Below are 23,263 nucleotides of genomic sequence, written 5' to 3'. Positions count from 1 at the left end.
CCAAAAGGAACATTCACTCCATCAATGCAGTAATTAAAACTGAGAGGACTTTTCCTATTTGTGAAACTCACACCCTGACTTCCCACCCCGTTTATCAACATACCATTGCCTGCTGTCCATCTCACTACATTTTCGAGGTCACGCTGCAGTTGCTCACAATCTTGTAACTTATTTATTACTCTATAGAGAATAACATCATCCGCATAAAGCCTTACCTCCGATTCCACTCCTTTACTCATATCATTTATATATATAAGAAAACATAAAGGACCGATAATACTGCCTTGAGGAATTCCCCTCTTAATGATTACAGGGTCAGATAAAGCTTCACCTACTCTAATTCTCTGAGATCTATTTTCTAGAAATATAGCAACCCATTCAGTCACTATTTTATCTAGTCCAGTTGCACTCATTTTTGCCAGTAGTCTCCCATGATCCACCCCATCAAATGCTCTAGACAGGTCAATCGTGATACAGTCCATTTAACCTCCAGAATCCAAGATATCTGCTATATCTTGCTGGAATCCTACAAGTTGAGCTTCAGTGGAATAACCTTTCCTAAAACCGAACTGCCTTCTATCGAACCTGTTATTAATTTCACAAACTTGTCTAATATAATCAGAAAGAATGCCTTCCCAAAGCTTACATACAATGCATGTCAAACTTACTGGCCTGTAATTTTCAGCTTTATGTCTATCACCCTTTCCTTTATACACAGGGGCTACTATAGCAACTCCCCATTCATCTGGCATAGCTCCTCTGACCAAACAATAATCAAATAAGTACTTCAGATATATTACTATATCCCAACCCATTGTCTTTAGTATATCCCCAGAAATCTGATCAATTCCAGCCGCTTTTCTAGTTTTCAACTTTTGTATCTTATTGTAAATGTCATTGTTATCATATGTAAATTGTAATACTTCTTTGGCCTTAGTCTTCTCCTCTATCTGGACATTATCCATGTAACCAGCAATCTTTACATACTGTTGACTGAATACTTCTGCCTTTTGAAGATCCTCACATACACACTCCCCTTGTTCATTAATTATTCCTGGAATGTCCTTCTTGGAACCTGTTTCTGCCTTAAAATACATATACATACCCTTCCATTTTTCACTAAAATTCGTATGACTGCCAATTATGCTTGCCATCATGTTATCCTTAGCTGCCTTCTTTGCTATATTCAATTTTCTAGTAAGTTCCTTTAATTTCTCCTTACTTCTTTCCAGTCTGCACCTCCTTCTTAGTCTCTGTATTTCTCTATTATAATAATGTGGGTCCTTACCATTCCTTACCACCCTTAAAGGTACAAACCTGTTTTTGCATTCCTCAACAATTTCTTTAAACCCATCCCAGAGTCTGTTTACATTTTTATTTACAGTTTTCCACCGATCATATTTACTTTTTAGAAACTGCCTTATGCCTGCTTTATCAGCCATATGGTACTGCCTAATAGTTCTACTTTTAAGACCTTCCTTTCTATCACATTTATTTTTAACTATGACAAAAACAGCTTCATGATCACTAATACCATCTATTACTTCAGTTTCCCTATAGAGCTCATCTGGTTTTATCAACACCACATCCAGGATATTTTTCCGTCTGGTTGGTTCCATCACTTTCTGAATCAGCTGTCCTTCCCACATTAACTTATTTGCCATTTGTTGGTCATGTTTCCTGTCATTTGCATTTCCGTCCCAATTGACATTTGGTAAATTCTGATCCCTCGCTACAATCACATTTCTTTCCATGTCGTTTCGCACATAGCTGATTATCTTATCAAATAATTCTGAATCCATGTCAGCGCTACCCTTTCCCGGTCTGTACTCTCCAAAGACATCAAGTTGCCTATTATCTTTAGAAATGAGCCTTTCACCTAGAATTTCATGTTTCTCATCTTTAACTTTTTCGTAGCTTATGAATTCTTATTTCACCAGAATTAATACTCCCCCTCCCCCCATTCCTATCCTATCTCTACGATATACTCTCCAGTACTGCGAGAAAATTTCTGCATCCATTATATCATTTCTCAGCCACGATTCAACTCCTTTTACAATATCTGGTAAATACATATCTATTAAATTACTTAATTCTATTCCTTTCTTTACCAAACTTCTACAGTTCAATACTAATATTTTTGTCATCCCTACTTGGCTTCCAAATCTCTGTACCGTTATCACCGCTTCCTAGACAACCCCGTTTCCCTGAATGTACCTCCCTGTTACCCTTCCAAACAAATTTCCTAACTTATACGCACTACTGCGGTTTAAGTGAAGGCCATCTGAGCGCAGATCCCTATCTCCTACCCACCCATTAGGATCTAGAAATACACTCCCAGTTTCCCACATACCCACTCCATAGTCTCATTTAAATCTCCAATCACCTTCTAGTCAGTATCCCTCCTACACAGTATTCCACTAATAACAATCCTCGCTTTCTTAAACTTCATCCGTGCTGCATTTACCAGATCCCACACATCTCCAACTATGTTGGTACTTATATCAGCTTGCCTTACGTTGTTGGTACCAACGTGAAACACTACCACCTTCTCCTTCCCCTCCTCCCTCTCTTCTACTTTCCTCAACATCTGCCTCAAGCTAATTCCTGGATAACATTCTTTCCTGGTTCCCTTTCCTCCACACACTTTCCCCACGTGTCTAACGATGGAATCCCCCATGACCAGAGCCTCAACCCTAACCACCTCATTTGATCCCCTCCCCTCCTGGTCAGCCCTATCTTTCCTGATAGCTGCAGAAGCTACTTCCTCCTCCCTTTTCTTCTTCCTATGACCCTGTTCCACCTGTCTTTTCCTATCCTCTACTCTACATTTCCCTTTCCTACCTTTTCCCTTCCTCCTACTTCCACACATCTCAGCAACAGTTCCCTGTCCCTCATCTTCCCTCTGTTGTTCTACCTGGAGTGACTCGTACCGATTTCGCACAGACACCTGTCCTGAATTCTGATCTAGAATAGAGCCCTTAGCCTGCAATCTCCTTCCCCTTAGAACATTAGACCACCTGTCTTCTACAACTCCCCCCTTTCCTTCCCCTCCCTCTTGTACACCTACTGTAACCTGTACATTGTTTGAGGGAGTCCTGTCTTCCTTCCTGTCTTCTGTGCGAGTTATCTCCCTCAAACTCTCCAACTCCACCCTCATACCCCTCAATGCCTCGCCACACCCATAGTTCGTACACTCGCGCTCCTTAGCCATTCTTTACGGAAAAAATGAAAATAAAAATAAAATCATTTATTTTTTGCAAATAAGTTAACAGAGGGATATATTGTCTGGGACAGCACTCAAAGATCACACTACAATAAGGTAATTAATATATGACTACACTACAATACTACTTAGTCGTACACTATTTTTTATCCTACAACCCCTAACAGGATAAAAACTTCTGTTAATTACTGAATATCGAAAGTAATACACAAGAACTACACAATTCCAATCTGCAGTTAAGCCTATCCTAATTACAACAACAGAATTTTAGTAAGAGTTTCTACGGATACCTCTACTACACCAGTACTACACAAATATTTTACAGTAATAAAATAAGCGCACTAAATTCTAATAGGATATTACAGTACACTACAGTCATTTTTAAACTACTTTCAGACGTATCCTAATTATGATACCGGTACCTTATGTCACTACTAAGCACAAACAGAAATGAAATTTGGAAGAACTACTGTAATCAAAGATTACCAACAAAGCTAAATGCTTAGACAAATTATTATTAATACTACGCTCTAATAGATACACATGTAAGATAACACACGAATATAGCAGGCAAGATACGGCACTATCTAAATGTACTGTATCTATACTACAATGTATTATATGAACTTTTACCGCTGGTGGATTAGTATTATTTTCCCTACTACGCGGGACAGAGAATAAAAGTGTCCTTAAATGCTGAGAATAAGAGGTTGTCTACTATAATTTCTGTCAAAACCACACCGGGGGTTTGAAGTGCAATATTATTGGGATATAGGAATTTGATTATTAACTTTTACTCGATGAATAAACGAAGGTGGAAAGTACAAAGTATGCAGGGAACTAAGACTACAAATTATTGGAATAATGAATCAGCTGACTTTGTATTTATTTACACTACTATCATGTGCATGTAGCAACAATCATCAACAATCCAAAAAACTGTTAAGTACCGTAATTATCCAGTGAAATTACCGTGAATTCTCTTTAACTTCTCTTTAAATCGATGTTTACAGGCTTATCCTGTTATTTAATGTAATAATCATGTTCACTTGTTCACATGTTCACTTCTTCCACAAATTGTTGTGCCTTCTGACATATAATATTATCGTCTTCTATGTCCTTACGTGTGATAATTGTAGTAATATGCCTCGATGAAATGCCATATTCAGCCTTGAGATGGTCGATAAAGGAAATGGAAGCTTTGAAATTGACCAAGCCAACCATTTTAGCCCCTTCTAATGCCCACATCTGCAGATGCCAATAGTGAACTGTAGATCCATACCTCCTTACACCATCAAATTGCGATATTACATACTCTTTTATAGTTTGTAATTGCAACAGTCTGTTTCCTTTGAAACGAGCACCTGCTCCCCGTTTCCTAGACACATAATTTAGAATTAATGTGCAATTTGATTTACTTTTGATGCACTTATAGTGCTTCATTAGTTTGCTATAGGAATTGAAGCCATGATTGTAATAGTCATAAAAGTTCTCTAGTACACTGTCATCAATATCTTTTAATACACTGGACCTCATCTTTTTGGGTGGAGCGAGTTCGTACACACTTTGACTTGACTGTTCCTGTTGCTTTGGAGATGAATGTCGTGTACTGCTTGAAGAGCCACCTTTAGGTTCAGGTTCTTCCTGTCCTTCAAAATCTGTATATCTGTCGCATATTTCTGTGTCATTGCCATTATATTTCTGAATTATTATGTTATATAATATATCCACAAACTCCATATCCTCGGCCCCGATGCCATTTCCATATTCAGCATGTCGCAACTTGGTCCCTAATATTTGGACCACATGCGTAGGATTAATTCTCTTCATGATATCACTGCACTGTACACAGTTTACAGAGTAACTCACGTGCGAACACTCCAAGAGACAAATACGTACTGCAGCTATACCACTCACGCAACTGGATCACTGGTTAGTGCAGCTACACTATGCCACTGTCTAGTGGCGCTAGCAGACAAGTGCGGAGTTTTGCATGGAAATGAAGCACACCACTGTTTTGTTTGATTGCTTGTTATTCTAAGCATGGTTTCGTGCACTTCCGAGAGTTCAGGGTCAAAGGTGTCCCTTGTGAGTGCATTACTATCCCCACCTACTATACAAATCTGATTTCAAGCATTAGAAAAGATCTTATTCATCACTCAATGGTAAATTATTGACCCACTTACTAAACACTCTGGTAATACTGTCTTTACAAAGTTAACTCATCTCCCTAATCTAAAATACTCTCAGACTTTAATACACTCTAGCTCTAAAATCCTTTTGTTAAACATACCTTATTAAATTCCCAATGAATATTAATAGACAATTTATTTATTTTAATTTTTTAGTCAACATAGGACTACTTCGTCAGGATTATGGAGGTTTTTCTTCTTTTTTGTTATCCCGATACTGTTTCATCCTTTCTGAACTTAATTTTCTGTCTGCTTCTGGAATCACTCTCTGCTTTTTGATTTTTGTCTGTAGTCTAGTGTGTTTATCTTTTAGTATGTTGAGTGTATTTGTTTTATATTTTAAATCTTCTATTGTAATGTGCAACTCTCTCATTTCTTCTTTAAGTTCTGTGAACCATCTAATATTATTCTTATTCTTCCATAATTTTTCTACTGATTCTATTTTCTGGTGACTGTATTAGATGGCCTAAGAATGATATTCGTTTCATTTTCATTGTGCTAGTCACAGGTTCTATTTCTTTATAAACTGTCTCATTGGAAGCTAGCCTCCAGACTGCGCTTACTTGATATTTTTTATTTAAACAGGTTCTCACTATTCTCTTTTCTAACTTGAGTACTCTGTCTATTGATACTGTGTTTGTTATTTCGAATAATGTTTCACTTGCATATGTAATTTGTGGCTGGGTCACTGTTTTGTAGTGTTTCAATTTGGTTGCTATTGAGAGACACTTTTTATTATATGTATTCTAACATGCTGTGCCGTAACCAGTTTATCTATCCTATTTTGCCATATTGGTTTCTCGTTCAAGTTATATGTGATTATTTCACCTAAATATTTAAATTCTTCTGCAATTTTTACCTCTTGGTCCCCCAGCTTAATTTTGCTTGCAAGTAAAAATTGAGCTAGCATAATTTCTTTTTTTTTTTTTTTTTTTTTTTTTTTTTTTCAAATGAAATTTTAAAACCAATATTTTGAGCTATTTCCTGTAAAGATTTTTTAAAATTTTTTATTTTATTTTTTTCCTGAATATCATTGGCCAGTAGATCATCAGCAAATCCTAGACAGTTCAAATGTATGTTACCCTTCTGGATTCCAATTTTTATATTTTTTTAGTTGTTCTTGTACCACTCCTTCATAACGTACTCCAGTGCACAGTTAAAAAGAAGAGATGACAATCCTTCACCCTGTCTTAAACCACTTGTTACCAAGAATGGTTCAGAAAGTTCTCCTCTGAACTTAATTTTAGAAATTGTATTGGTTAGAGTAAGTTCAATCAATTTGATTAGCTTTGGGTGAAGTCCAAAATGTCTTAAAATTTTTAATAATGATGGTCTGTGGATGGAGTCATAAGCTTTCTTGAAATCTATAAATGTTATTGAAAGGTTCTTGTTTCGTTTTCTGTAATATGCCATGACTAGCTTCAATTATTATTATTTGTTCAGAGCAGCTTCTCCAAGGTCTGAAGCCTCCCTGGTATTCACCGAACTATCGATCAAGTTGTTCTTTAATCCGATTATATAATGTCTTATATGTGCAGTCAACGATGGAAATACCTCTATAGTTGTCTGGATTACTTCTTTCACCTTTCTCATGAATTGGATTAATTATAGTTGTTGCCCATTGTTCTGGGAATTTTTCTGATATCCAAATCTTCTGTAATATCATATGGAGGGATGTCCGAGTTGCACTGCCAGCGTATTTCCACATCTGTGCAAAAACCTGGTCTTCTCCACCCTCTGTAGTTCTTCATTTCTTTAAGCACTGTTTCAACTTCTTTTGCTGTAGGTGGGTTTATATTTTCTGGTTTAGTTTTTATCGGGGTATTTGTATCAATTCATAAGAGCTTGTCAGGTTCATCACTGTTCAAAAGCTTGCTAAATGGTTCCACCATGATTTCTGCATTTTCTATTGTATTTCACTATTTTTCCATCTTTATTTTTCAAAAATAATGTGGGGGGGGGGGTGTATTTTTGCAATTGTTTACCAAAGGCTTTGTAATAATCTCTAGAATTGGTTTTGTAATAATTTTCCTCAATAGAGTTTATTAAATCTTTTTGATATTTTGTCTTAATTCTTCTAATAGTTTGGGTGAATTCTTTTCTGACATTCTTGAGCTTCATGGTGTTTTCTTCTGTTTTGTGGGCTTGAAATTTCAACCAATCTTGATGTCTTTCTTCATGCATTCTGTCATAATCGGAGGTCCACTAGGCATGTCTTTTCCTTGGATTTAATAGAGCTAGATCTTCTGCATTCTGTTTAAGAATTGGTATCAGGTCATCTAAATTGTCTTTTAGGCTTGTAGTTCCTGTTCTTTGCTGATACTGGGCATTCTGGATTAACTGATGAGGGTCGTATGTCTTTTTCTCTCCAACTCTAGTTTCTCTTTTTCTTCTTAATGAAATAATCTTGATTAATTGGCAGTTAATAGAAATAAACAACGTAAAGATCGCAAGAAAACTATCTATACTCAAATGGCTTCCTGTCCGAATGACCCTTAATCTAGCCAATACTAAATATTACCCTTAGTATTTACAAATTTACAGAACTCCCCATTCACTACCTACTTAATATTTGAATTTGTACTCATCTCATTCCTGTGTTGTGCTTCATTTGAACCTCAGGAGGTCCATCTGGGATTAATGCCTCCATCTTGGCAGTGCAGGTCTCTGGGATGCTCAAGTTTCCATTTTCGGTCACCGTTCATTGATCCATATTGTTAAGTTTCTTCCCAATGATGATAACTATTGCAGAGAAACACGGCGTTAAAGACAACATCTCCTCCAGCTGGTCACACCCCTTGTACACACACTGATAAGGAAATTAATGTTTCAGACACTGGATTAATACTCCATCTACATTTAAAAATCCCCGCGCCTTCCCGATCTACCTTGAACTGGGTTGTTGGCTCTAATATTCGTACTATTCTTTGTTTGTAAGCCAATGGCATTATTTTTACCATGAAGATAATGCCAAACTGTTTTTCAAAAGTTAATGATATTCATGTTACTATCTTCACCAGAGGTGCTCAGCTGGGTGTCGGTTGAGCCTAGCCCAGTGCGGCCGGTCTGGCGTGACGTAAATGCGGGTAGCTCACATAAGAAGCATACATCACAGTGAAGCGAATGAGTGGTCACACTTTACAGGGAAGCAAGGGATCATTGACGTTCAACTGTGATTACAAAGCTCTCCTCTGCTACTCAGCGAAGTGTTGATTGGGATGCATTATTTAAAATAAAACTTTGTAATCTCAACAACAACCACCTCTCCGTGAGCATTTTTGTTAGAATTTTAAGGATGGTGCACTCTAATGCTATACCTCTATATGAGTTTGGATCACTGTTGTTGCCCCTCGCTTTATATAATGTCTTCATCCCCGAAGTTCTCCATTGCTCAAGAATCCTTCCCTGTGACAAGCATTCGTTGAACAGGTCTGTCCAGATATTTGTCAGCATTGGGGCTGCGTTTTTCAAGTGTTCATTGAATATATTAGCTGGTCCACAAGCCTTCTTGTCTTTCAGCATTGAAATTACTGCCTCTATTTCTTGTATAGTAAATGGTTCAATTCAAGTCCGACCTTCTGTATCTAATGTGTCCTTGAGTGGCCTCATGTCCTTGGTTGTCAAAACTTTGCTAAAGTGTTGGGTCCAAGTTTCCATATGGATGTCCCTTGGAAACATCGGCTTCTTTTTCTTGAGGGTAATGTATGGGTCTTTTTCTGCCTCTTTGATGATTTTTTCTGCTGTTTCTTCATAATATTTTCATTTTATTTTTCTTATGAGATCTTTGTATCCTTTTCTTTCTTTAGAATACTCCTTCAAGTCTTCTTTGGATAGAGAGGTCATGGCATAATGAAGCTTTTGGAGGGGTGATCGTCTTGCTCTATAACATCATTTGTTAAACCATGATTTGCTTTTCTTCGGCAAGGTCGTATCGTTTCTGTAGCACTGATGAAATGTGCTCTAGTTCTGTAGCAGCATTGTCTATCTGACCGTTATGTATATGTTGCATTACTCCCTTTATTTGTTCAGAGGCGTGTTTTAACATCTCCTCATTCATTTTTCTTGAGACGCACATGGTCGAGGTTCTTTTCTGGGTTTCCTGTTGCAGAATAAAAGTAGTTGTTACGCTATCCTCTCATTGCACTGTTTTTATCATAATTCACCGGGAAAAGGAGTATTGAGCTTGATATAAAGAGTCTGCTTTTATTTTCTTATATGTCTTCATTCAAAGAAAACTGACACCTTATTATTTTTATGTTACAATCTACAATGGTACAGGGTTTAAGCATACAAGCTACGGTTTGCAATTCCTTGGATGGGAATGACAGTATTTCCATTTTTTAAAATATAAAATTCCTGTAATACACTAAGCAAAAGGCGTCCGGTGATAATAGCTAGCCTCTAAATGGCGAGAGGGTGTTTCATCACTAGTGAGGACTTATATATATACTATCCAAGATCAAAGTACAACAGTAAATATATCTACCAGATAGATGTACAGCAGCATGCCTTCAAATAAATAACCTCACTAATGTTATTCCTGGTAAGCACGATTGAATTGTTGGTAAGTTTATCAGATAATTTAAACCCAAACAACCACAAGCCACAATTTATCCACTTTTACTCCGTACTGTATTAGAACTCTTTCTAAAGCACTTCTTAAAATGTAATTGTGAAAATTGTAATTCATTACGTACATTATACAAATATTTGAGGTTGTAGGCCTAACTCTTTATTGTTTCTGATCAAAATACATAAACTGCAATGAACATAAATAACTTGCAGCGTAAATTGAAGATGACATGGATTTCTACCCTCTTTCTTTAATTATTTTCTGTCTCCATTTCAAACTCTGGTATTGCTGCAGTGATTGAGAGTGACTGGGAGAACTTTGCCAAACCATCATGGCCTGTGACATAGCCACAATGTCACAGTGGTTGAATAGCATACACTGCTCTTATCACCTGCCCACCCACCCACGTACAGTACTGGGCACCTGCGGGACGGAATGCCCAGCGTGAGCACCTCTGATCTACACGGCACTTGCTTCAAGGTCTGTTCATATCATACGCCACAGCACTGATTATCTTAATGATGATGATAACATCATCTTATCATTGTATCGGAAAATGTATCAAAATTCATTCGCAAACATGCAATTTTGATACAAAAATGTTATGTTAGTTCTTATATGAATCAAAACAAAGTTCTTTTGATTTACTTCACAATGATTGCATCCACACTCTATATTATAATTGCACAAAGACAAAAAACTCACGTGACACATGCCTCTCTCTCAAACAACTGGCAGAAGAATATCTGTGGAATGGGGATACCATCCCTTAAGTAAGGAAAAGGGAACAAGTTAAACAAGTCTTTGTCCCCACCCCAAATTTGGGTTACTCTTTTTCCCGGTGAATTATGATAAAAACAGTGCAACTAGAGGATAGCCCTTATTTCTAGATGCAAATTGATATGTGGCAGAGCAACATCCGATCGCTGTACAATTAATAAAAGCGTTGGCATCCTTTCTAGCCTATGCACTTCCTCAATCTCGAATGGCCGTGGAGAGCTAGCATCTTTCTTTGTGGAAATTTTCCATTCAAAGTTACATGTTATTTCTTAATAGTTCAATTATTAATGCAGAAGCTGGTGTAAAATTTTGAGGTAAATTCAATAATTGCTAGAATCATGGTATGTAACAGGATGTGGAAATAAATGTAATATCAGAATAAAAATTGAAGTTGGTAGTGGCACTTTCTCTTTTTGGGGTTTTGGCCAGAAGGATTCCTTTCTCACTCTGAGACACAATATCCAGTTCAAACCATTCCATTAGTTATCCCCACCTAGGGTTATTCCATCACTTCCTTGAGTAGCTTCATTGTCTTAAGCTTGCCCTCACTTCAACTCCATGCATTTTGCTCTCAGTAAAGCTGTGCGACATCTTGTAATAGGCCTACATTAAGAACTAATGTTAGGTGTAATGGTCCACCCAATCAATACACTTCACTTTACAACTGAAAACACATTCAGTATTAAAATATATTAAAAATTCTTTGGTACATATTCCGTCTAATTTAAGACTTCTTCAGCCATAGCGTCTTGTAACAGATTAAGATACATCATTGTTGCTGTCTAATAATTTTAAAAATGGATGAACCCATGTCCTTTATGAACTGTTTTAGAATACACTAAAGACAATAAACACTATTTTTCATAAAATTGTCCATCACTTTCTTGTAAAAATTCTTCACATGTTAAAATTTGAATGATATGTCTTTAAAATATGACATGCAGAGCTGGTACCTGGTAGCTTCAGTGTTCTGACTGAGGGAGATTTGAACTCTGGCCTTAGAATAGGAAAGTGGGACCTTATCCACATCAGAATACTAGAAGCTTTTGTTCTTATGAAGATTCCTTTCAAAAGACAAAGTATGTCTGGTAGTAGGAAACTAATGCTTTTGGGATAGCCTGTCGTATGGCATAGATCTGCACTGCATGACCACCACCATACTAAAAGCTTTAATTCTCATGAAGATTCCATTCAAAAGACAGGGTCATCAAAGTTGGTGAATCTCCCTATAGCCGGTTCCCATCCAAGCCTCGCTCTGACCTGCTTCTCGCCATAACATGCACAGTGGCGTGGAAGGGTGGCATTCTAATTCTTCATATGTAGAATTTTTTCATATTTATCGACAGTTTGTACTCCTGTTTCCATAATCTGTTGCCAACTTAGCACCCGACTCTCTCCTCGTGTGGTTTTTTTTTTTAAGAACTTCCAATTTTTGCTTTATTGTTAAAACAATTTTTTTAAATATTTTTCTGCCGAGTATGATATATATATAAAACATAAAGAGTTTTGTCTTTACATTGCTCATAATTTAAAAAGAATGGTATTTATGTATCTGTCATGTAAGAAGGAAAGGCAAGTTTTAATTTTCCTTTATCACTGTCTGTATGTACACATGTATGCATGCATGCTTGTATGTGCGCACATCACTGGAAAATGGCTGAACAGGTTTTAATTGAAATCAGTATGTAAAGTCGGGGAATAAGGCACTACAATCTAGGCTATAAATAATGTATTTGCACTGGGTGAAATGGTAATTTAGGGGAAGGCCTAAAATTTAATTCTCAAATATCTGTGTTATTAGTGATCCTATCAATAAACAGTACATAACAAAAGTTATAGATAATGTAATTTCTGATCATTTATGTCTTAAACAGTTTTACCATACCTACTATGATAACAGAGATGTTCATGAGTTTAGATTTTTGTCGCTTAGTCCATATCAGTGCCGAGCCATGGGAAAATGGCTGAACAGAATTTACTGAAAATTGTTATATAATGTTGGATAATAAGGCACTACAGTCTAGGCTATAAATAATTTTATTCACGCAAGGTGAAATGGTAGTTTAGGGGAAGGTCTAACATTTTAATTCTCCAAAATCTATGTTGTTAGTTGTCCTTTCGATAAATACAACACAGCAAAATTTATTTAGGATATATTTTCTGATTATATTTTAACCTTTCGTGCTCAAGGATTGGAATTCAAACAGGTAAACTGTAACCGTAATTGCACAAATGTATAATAATGGGGTTTGAAGAAATATTATAAATACACCTTGGCATTGCTCAACGGTGATACACAAGATTCCACTCATGGGCGTGAAGGTTCTATTAGGCACCAGTTACAGTTCATAATAATCATCAGCACGTTAATATTACCATCATGAGAGATTATAGTTTAAAACTACCTGAAGCTAATAGAAATCATAATTTACAAATAAAAATACTGAAAATCTAATTCAGTTGGAAGGATGTTCCAATTTAATTAAATCAATCATCGATAACAATATAATCAACAGTATTCACAGAAAATCTTATAACATGGGTGGATAAATAATAAACATTGCGTGCAATAAATAACGTACTTTTTAAACTATACATTAAAATTTATTTTGTTGGTTATTATCTCTTCCACTCATATCACACTACACTGATACTCTACTTTTACAATAATGGCAAACCTACGAGGGGCGTTTGAATAGTATGTGCAAGAATAAAAACTACTTACGTGTTTGGGGTAAACCTTATTTATTTTTTGACATAGTCTCCTTTTAGGCTTATACACTTCGTCCAACGATGTTCTAGTTTGTTGATCCCTTCCGAATAATAGGATTTGTCCAAGTCTGCAAAATATCCATTAATGTTTGCAATCACCTCCTTGTTTGAATAAAATCTTTGTCCCGCCAGCCATTTCTTCAAATTGGGGAACAAATAGTAGTCCGAGGGAGCCATGTTGGAGAATAGGGGGGATGTGAAACGAGTTGGAATCCTACTTCCATTAATTTAGCAACCACAACTGCTGAGGTGTGTGCTGGTGCATTGTTGTGATGGGAAAGGACTTTCTTGTGGGCCAATCGCGGGCGTTTTTCTTGCAACTTGGTTTTCAAACGGTCCATTAACAATGAATAATATGCACCTGTAATAGTTTTACCCTTTTCCAGATAGTCGATGAGGATTATCCCTAGCGAATCCCGAAAGACAGTCGCCATAACCTTTCCAGCCGAAGGAACGGTCTTCACCTTTTCTGGTGCAGATTCCCCCTTGGTAACCCATTGTTTAGATTGTTGTTTGGTTTCAGGAGTATAGTAATGTATCCACGTTTCATCCACAGCAACGAAACGACACTTAAATTCCTCCGAATTCTTCTGGAACAGCTGCAAACCATCCTTGCAACACTTCACAGAATTCCGTTTTTGGTCAAGCGTGAGCAATCGCGGCACACATTCCGCGGATAGCTTTCTCATGTCCAAATGTTTATGCAAAATATTATGTACCCGTTCAGTCGAGATGCCCACAGCACTAGCAATCTCACGCACCTTAACTCTTCTGTCATCCATCACCATATCATGGATTTGATCGATGATTTCTGGATTCGTAACCTCCACAGGCCGTCCAGAATGTTCAGCGTCACTTGTGCCCATATGGCCAGTCCGAAAATTTTGAAACCACTTATAAACTGTTCTAATCGAAGGTGCAGAGTCACCATAATGTTTATCAAGCTTCTCTTTAGTCTCCTGAGGTGTTTTGCATTTCATAAAGTAATGTTTAATCACCACACGAAATTCTTTTTCGTCCATTTATTGAAAATCACTCGACTTCCTTGATACACACGAATGCCAAACACAAAGAAATAGACCAATATGGCTGAAACTTGGTGTGCGTTCATTCAAGAGATGCTACTAACTAAACATGACCTTGATACAGGCCAGTGGTGCCATCTCTCGGACTTTTCAAACCACCTTTGTACCTGATGTTAAAGATAAATACAAGCAAATCCAGCAATATGAATCAAGGTAGATCAATGGACTATCAGTGTTAATACAAAAGTTGCTGAGGGCTTAAACATGCAATTGATGGTACAATCATCTCAAATTATTTACCTTATCCGCTGCAAATAAAAAAAATATATTTGTTTTTTCATGTCTATGTCCATTCTAGGCCAAAAACCTTGTCCTTTAGTATCCCATTAATGCCATTTACAACCGTCGCATAAAATAACGACTTGTAGTTAACAACTTGAACGCTTACTAAAATAATGGATGATAGGAAAACTAAAATAAATACCTGCAACACCGTGGAACCTAAAAATAAAAATTACAAAACACTCAAAACTAGACTCTGCAGCTAACCACAGGTAATAAATTGAAGAAGTATTAAAACAGAAGAACAACATAATCATGGTGTCCTCAAGCTGCTGCAACTAAACAAAAATGGATATTCAAATCTTCATGCTACTATAATGAACAATCATGAATTGAAATTATCAAGACACACCAACATATGCATCCACGGTCTCTTCTCTGGATTGCTGAAATTCTGCCAACATCTACTAAACACATGCACTAACACTACAGTTACTCTATGGAAAATTGTTGGGTTGTACATTGGGTAGTATGACCCTATATTCTTAATCAAAGTGCAATGTAAACATCTTATTGTGGTAACATTAATTCGAAGAACTTCATCCCATATGTATCTATTATCATTCATATAATGCCTGTCTCATACCCATGTATCATATTAATATTATCGACGATTATTCACATGTCCACCTCGAAAACATTCTTTGGAAAACAGTACCCTCACGGTACAATTATAAAATCCTAACTGCTTGTCTATTCCGCCGTATCACATTGAAATTCGCATGATGAGCCTGTATTTTATTATATTCCAGTATCAAGATTCTTGGTATTTCTCGAAGACAACATTACATCATACGTACCGCTTATTTCCCAATAAATAATCCAACATAACAATCGCGTACCATATCATAATCACATCGACGACCCTAACATTCAACAAAATCATACAACTTCCTATATGCATCATGCTTATTAAAATCTTTCATTCAAATATACAAGCTCAAAACTACCAAAAACAATTATTCTCAATTCTATACACACATGATATATATAACCTGTATCCATGCGGTTTAATGAAACGTTGTTTTTATGAAGACTCGGTCAGGCCATATGAAATATCTGATTCATAAAGAAAAATTCCTTATGCTTCAGCACATAATAAATTCATTTCAAATACTTCCAGTAAGACTTATACATGAAGAAATTGGCAAGTTAATTTCATCGAAAATAAACCGTATCACGGAAACGATAGGCTAAATTATATTGAAATTCCCGTATTACAACCTATAAATGTGTGCTCGAAACTTAGATGAAATTAACACATCATCAATTCAAATTCCAATCATGCCATCATTTAGGAGGATTAGAGCGCCCATCGACATTATAAAATATAAATAGATGATTCAACTTCGTCGCTCAAGTTGTTTTATGTATAACACGTTACGCTCATCAACATGAAAGAAAATATGTAATTACACAATGTACAATATAGTAGAACAAATAAATAACATGTCTTTTGTACTCATCTTAACTGGTGAGTTCTTGAAGATATAATTCGATCATTCCGATACTCGGAACATTGTCATTTCTTCATATCACCACATTTTCCAGACCCGCCGGGACTCCATCCCGGTTTAGGCCTGCATCATTATATTGGTGGATCTTTCAATATGACATTTCTCCATCTGATCCATCATAGAGTAACCTGCAACTGATATAATTCAATTAGTACAATATACACTGAAAGAAATATTTCAATATTCTGATGCCACACTTGTCTTGTGTCTTTCTTTAAAGAACTATAGTTTCTACTTTTAAGGTTTACTTTACTTATTGGCATACGATTATCAGATAGATTCGACTGCACTGCAGTTATATTTCTTTTCATTTATGATAAGCGATGATCATTCTCATTTTTCTTTTATATTGTTTTTATATAAAACAAAACCCAATTCATTACTACAATAATGCAGCTGTGCGCATATTTTTTTAATAGCACTACTGAGAATCGAGAAACATTCTCTTTGACATAACTGATCTCACGAGCGGGAATGCTCAATTAACAATGGAATGCGCCTAATAATTCATATCGTTGTTTCTAAAATTCTGTTTGAATCGATAGTTTCCTAAAGAACTCTCAATCATTGAGATGTTCATAGTAAGTAGATACTGCACAACTAATGCAAGTGAAGACAAATCTAACATGTATAATTCATAATATTTAATCCAGTACATGACCTGCGTTGTATAAACCGTCATCGAAATGAAACATTGCGCAATAGTAATCAATTTAATCTCCCGTCGAATACGGTCCTCTTCACTCGACAGTAGTTGATTTTACTTTAAAATTAAACTTCCGGACACAAATTAGATACCCTGGGGTTCTGAGTTTGTCAATTTTCACATTGGTAAGGAAAATAGTAAAGATGACTAACAAAACAAAAAAAGTATCTTCAAGGGCCTGTACTACGACTGTCAGATAAACAGCCAGATACATAAGCTGCAGTTTTGCAAACTAGAAGTTAAATGTTTTCTTGCATACTACCAACGGATTTTAATGCCGGTATTGTTATGCGGAAGATGTAGTAACATTGTTATTGCATTGGTAATAAAGTTACTGAATATACAGTGAAATTCAACGTGCTGGTATACATGTTCCCTGGTGTTTTCATTGGTTTAGCGCTATTTTTAAAAAAATTTATTACTAGAGTCTGATATTAGACTCTTATTAAGCTATAATGTGGAAGTTCAGGTCAAAAACAGAATTAGGACTGAAATTTACACATACAAAGAAATTTTAAAATTAATTAACAAAACTCAGAAATTGTAGAATATAAAAAGACTGCAAATGTAACCTATGCATCTTATCAAATAATTCCTACCACACAGTACAATTTTGTTTTTTGTCTAACTATTTACGAGGATGTGCATTACGGCGAAAGTGAAGTTTATATTCATAATTAATGCCACTGCATGCGGCATAGGATCATTAATGTTATTAATAATTTAATTTATTGTTGCTAATTTAATAAGGAGTTAGTTCCTTTTTTCTTACCAAGACAATGCTAGAATAGTAACTGGCAAGCATTTATCTCACTTTAGTGTGAATACTTCTTAGGAAGTTGTTACAAAGTCAAGGAAACATAACCTTAATATCCTCATTCGACAGACGAATCACCATGAACAATGTCATATACCTTTACTCCATATGTGCGTCTCGGATAAAGCTTTTGACACGCACTCTAATGATTAGAAATTGTGTACTATCACCTCTAGTACCCTACTGACTAACATTTATAAGGTAAAAAAATCTTGGACTATTGGGACTCGAACCCATAAATAACTGCCTGCCAGGATCAAATGTTGTTGCCATAACGACTACAGCTACCTAAGAAGCTTGCTATTGAGTTGCTTGTCTGCAACTCATATAGTGAGTAGCAACAACTTGCTAGCTTATGGAAATCTTTAAACATTTTGTGATAGCTGGACAGGAAGCACAGTATATTTTATAAATATGTATACATAGATTACATTATAACAATTTACTTTTCGTATAGCATCATGCCGATGTAGATTCATCTTGATGTGTAGCCATCTTGATTCTTACAGTAGCATCCTCAATAGGAGCCAAGTCCCAGATAAGAGCGGTAACTGCATCTCCAACTTCGGCATAGCTAAACTCGAGAATGTTCTCTCAGATTGAACATAAACGAAAGTTGTAGTACGCGATTTTAACCGAACTTCCAGATAAATGTGCAAACTGCGACATAAATTTAAACCGCACTTTTACCTGGGTGTCGTAGTACAGGCCCTAAGGAATGTCATGAAAGGAGAATGAAATACTCCTGTTACATTGGATACCTTAACATCACAGAGTTGGAAGAAAACCTGCAATATCAAAAACCCATAAAATTGATGAACATTAACACGACACTGACTATTGTGTGTTGTGATGTGCTTTGTCTTTTCTGCTGCCACTCATCTCCGATAGACGACATTACTGCTGCGTGCCCACTAGAACAGCCTGCCTGAATATTGGTGGAAAGTAGCTGGGGAGTTAGATAATCTCTTTTAGCATCCCATTCTTCTGGTTATACATGTTCTGATAACTATTGGTACGTGACACACTGATCCATCATAGTATTCCAGTTATTCAATTCCTGCTATGTGGGGCTGATAGGAATGAGGAGCATGCACACTTACCAGAAAATGGCAGAGCAGTGTTCAGGTGGCCAGGTCATTCCACCTCTGGAACTTGGCATTGTTAGAACACCAGCATAATGCTATTCATGAAAAGTGAAAAACTGTGCCCTTTTTTGTTTGATTGAGCATTTCATATGATAACATTGCTTGTAAATGCAACATTCCAGTTGGTTAATATTGTATTCTGACAAGAATACTGACACCTTTGTAATGACCTATGTCAAGTTCAGTTTAATGTTTGTCTGTGTTTGTTACAGGAAGATGGATGGATTGTAATTAAACTTGGTATTTCAGTTTAGAATAAGATCAGGTATGATACTAGCTTTAAGTTGTTCAAAATATTTCAGCAGGAGGGGGTGCTTCATGAAGGGCCTAAAGCATAAAACTTGATGTTATCTCTCTTACAGTTAGCTTTAATAAAAAATAGCTCATGTTCATTTTTTGTTCTATACCTTTTCCTGATACAGCCAAAAATAATGGAAATATTAGTGGCAGTCTAGTGAAATTTTAAATCCATGCGCTGGTAACTAACTCTGTAGACTGTAAAGAGTTTCTATGCAGATCATTCTGTCCACATTTTAAAGGCTTCGTACATCTCTCATGATTCTGGGCTTTCTTTTATATGGGAAGAGATCAAATTAAGATCAGCAATAATGCAAAAAAAAAAATATGGAAATGGAAAGCGCCACAGAGAGCAAGGAAGTGAGTACATCACGATAAGCTGCTGACAGGTAGAGGTATGCCAACTGATATGCCTCGAAATATGGGGGGAAATGTGAAGAGTGTAATAAAGTGTAATCGTGCACATCTAAGTGATTGCCTCATCAACAACAGGTACTGCAACTAGTAATGAGACAAAACTGAAGACTATTCACTATGATTGATAGATAGATAGATAGATAGATAGATAGGAAGCACAGCCAACCTGCAACAACTAGTTGACCCTCACACAAATAATGAATAATGTTAAAAAGGCACTGTATTGTAATTTGTCCTGCTATCACTTAGAGTGTGCCTACTGTCATTACGTGATGGATGCACTACTTTAGCACTTGTCCTAGACACAGGTCAGAGCAAAATGTTCCCTGTATGACTGAGAAGCTGCTGATGTATGGGTGCTGCTGAGTAATGAAATTCAGAGCATGACTAATGTGCCTGGATGTTATGAAAGGTAGGGCTGGCTGTGCTGCAATAGCACTTTTTAGCCCAGTGAGGAAGGCAGTTGCCAACTACCTCACTCATCATCTTGCCCAGTACACCTCATTTTGGTACCGCCATTGGTTTTTGCGGTTTCTCTCTAACAGCATAACATCTGGTGGTGCTCTTTGAGAATCCAACCAGCCTCTGGGCTAATGTCTTAAAAGACAGATCACTTGGAGTTCAAAACGTCAAAGCTATAGTGGTTTTGGGTTACACTGCACATATATCTCTGTTTTGCCAGTGAAAACTGCTGTGTGAAATGTTCCAGCTTAGAGCTTTGGCCAGAAAGGTTTTGTCAGCTAAGTTTCAATATATTGCAAGTTACCTCAAAGAATTCTTGTTCTTAACAATATACATGCTGCAGATCAGTATTTCTTGGACATCATCATCACATTATGGTTTTCACAGGGGCAACAGTAATATATTTTGTTATATTTCATTAAAAATGTTAAACAAAATTGTAAACAATTCATTTGATTCCATAGGACTGTTGGATTTTATACCCTTTCATGTTCCACAACTTAGAGCTCGCATGAACACTGTATTACATAAAATCAGCTTCATGGTCCGTATCGCACTTCAATAGATTCACAATTAAGTATTTAATTTATTTTCCACCTAGTCGATACAATGATTGCTTAAGGCAATTTTTAATGGTCAAAAGTGGTACATGTTTCGTATATTATCAACATCTTCAGCCACATAACACTGTTTAGATGAAAAATATATAAAATTGACAAAGTAATGCTTTAGAGGAAGTGTCCTTTAAGGACAATAAAATAAATTAAATACTTAATTGTGAACACTGTATTTCACATTGAAAGATCCAGAACATCTCATCACTTGAATTCACCATTCATTAAAATGTTACATTTTTAAAACAGAAACAGATTTACACTATTTTCAGAATCGCACACAGTCATTAATAAACATTCAAAGGCCTGCATTTCTAATTTATAAATTCAGTTGTTATACACTTCTTTCTTAATAATCTCCTTAAGGTATTTATTATTGTAGTCATCTATTACTTTAGTTACATCTTTTTTTTAATTCCTGTATTTTCACAGTATGAAAACGTCCATGATGGTATTTGAGATTGTTATTTTCTTTTTATTCTTCTTCCTTTTCTTTATTTTCATTATTTTTATTTTGTATTTACTTACATATGAATTATAATATTGGTGTGTTAAGAAGGCACTGTATTGGGTCTGCTGCCTGTGTAATTTCAAAGAGGTAAATATGTACATAGAAATATATCTCTGCTTGGAATTTTAAACTTTGTATTGTTTTGGGTTTATGGTGTGTGAAGCAACACCAACTGCTGGAAAACTTATGTTTTGCTAAGACCTTGTTTAGCTTCCTCAGAAGAAATCACAACTGTTCCACATGTATAAGTGCAAAATACTATCATTTTATTATTATTATTATTATTATTATTATTATTATTATTATTATTATTATTATTATTATTATTCATCCTGGAAGAGAGCTAGGGAAAATCTAAAACAGGAACAAACAACCGTACAGATGAATGAATTGCCTGCGACACCATTAGTGACAAACGGGGAGGAGAAAGATAAGGAGAAATGGGTAAAGATCGCCTACAGGAAAAATAAGAAGAGGGAAATGAAGGAGAATAAAAATATTCAACCTTTAATAGATGGGGTGTATTCTGGCAGAATGGAGGTCATTGATAGTGGGAAAAATCAAGATAAATGGGCCCATTTAAAACCAAGGGATCATTCAGATGCTGTTCTTATCAATCCAACGAATGGCAAGACCTTTGCAGATATTTTGAAGGGTATTCGGAGTAAAATAAAACCGGAAGATAGCGGTGTGAGCATTTGATCTATTCATAAAACTCAGACTGGGCAGTTCTTCTCGAATTTAATAAAGCCACACAAAATGAGAACAGGACAATTTTAATAAATCTTTGAGAGATGTTCTTGGAACGAATGGCGATGTGAAGACTTTGATCCCCCACACTACCTTTTGAAATTCGCGACATGGACAGTATCACCACTGCTTTAGATGTAGAGGAAGCTGTAAGACAGGATCTTCAGAATTTCGAAGGAGAACTGAAAGTCTAAATTAATAAACCAAACAGCAGAGGGCAAAAACTTGCTATTGTTGAGATAGAAGATAAGGAGGCTCAGAAACTTTCGGAAATTGGTAAAATTAAAATAGGATGGTTGAATTGTAGAATTCGAAAAAGGATCATGGTACCTTGCTGCTTTTGATGTCTTTCATATGGGCATCATGCATGAAACTGCAAAGTTGCAGATAGAAACAAACTTTGTTTTAAGTGCGGAGAAGCCAGGCATAGAGCGGTAGGTTGCAAAGCAAATCCGAGATGCATAATTTGTACAAACATTAATGTTAATGAAGCTGGTCATAGTTATGTTCTTGGCTCAGGAGCCTGCACAGTGTTTCGTGAAACTCTCGAAAAGGCTAGTGGTAAATGGTGCGGGTTATTCAGGCGAATATGCACAGGAGTCGAACTGCCAATGATCTTTTGACACGATGACCTTTGAGATAGGAGTAGACATATTTCTTCTTAGTGAACATTATCAGGACAGGGACTAACTAGGATGGTTTGTGGATAATTTTGGGACAGCTACAATTTGGATACCACATTTGGGTAAATGCCCAGTATCAAACCAAGGATGCAGAGACGGTTTTGTTTGGGTCCGCACTGGTAGATATACTTTTGTGAGCTGTTATTTTACTCCATATGAGTCAGTATTTGATTTTCAGGCTAAGCTGGATGGCCTAGAGGATGTATTACAAGGGTTTGACAACAGTTTAATCGTTGCTGGTAATTTCAGTGCCCAAGCACTAGAGTGGGGTATTGCACAGTATGACTCTAGAGGGCGCCCAACTATGGAGATGGCCACTAGGTTGGGTTTGATGGTCACTAATATTGGAAATGTGCCAACTTTTCGACGACCGGGCTGTAGGGGAACTATACAGGACGTGACTTTTGTATCTGAGGACATTGTGTCGAAAA

General features: G+C 36.4%; 1 protein-coding gene across 2 annotated transcripts in view; it reads left to right on the top strand.

The window, feature by feature from the left end:
- Ddx56 (putative ATP-dependent RNA helicase DDX56) overlaps positions 1–23,263 on the top strand; it is a 234,228-nt gene that overhangs the window by 186,586 nt on the left and 24,379 nt on the right. The window lies entirely within an intron of this gene.

The sequence above is a fragment of the Anabrus simplex genome, chromosome 5 (genome assembly GCF_040414725.1).
Source record: "Anabrus simplex isolate iqAnaSimp1 chromosome 5, ASM4041472v1, whole genome shotgun sequence".
Taxonomy (NCBI): Eukaryota; Metazoa; Arthropoda; class Insecta; order Orthoptera; family Tettigoniidae; genus Anabrus; species Anabrus simplex.
Note: the sequence above shows the minus strand (reverse complement) of the source record. Positions and strands in the feature narration are given on the sequence as shown.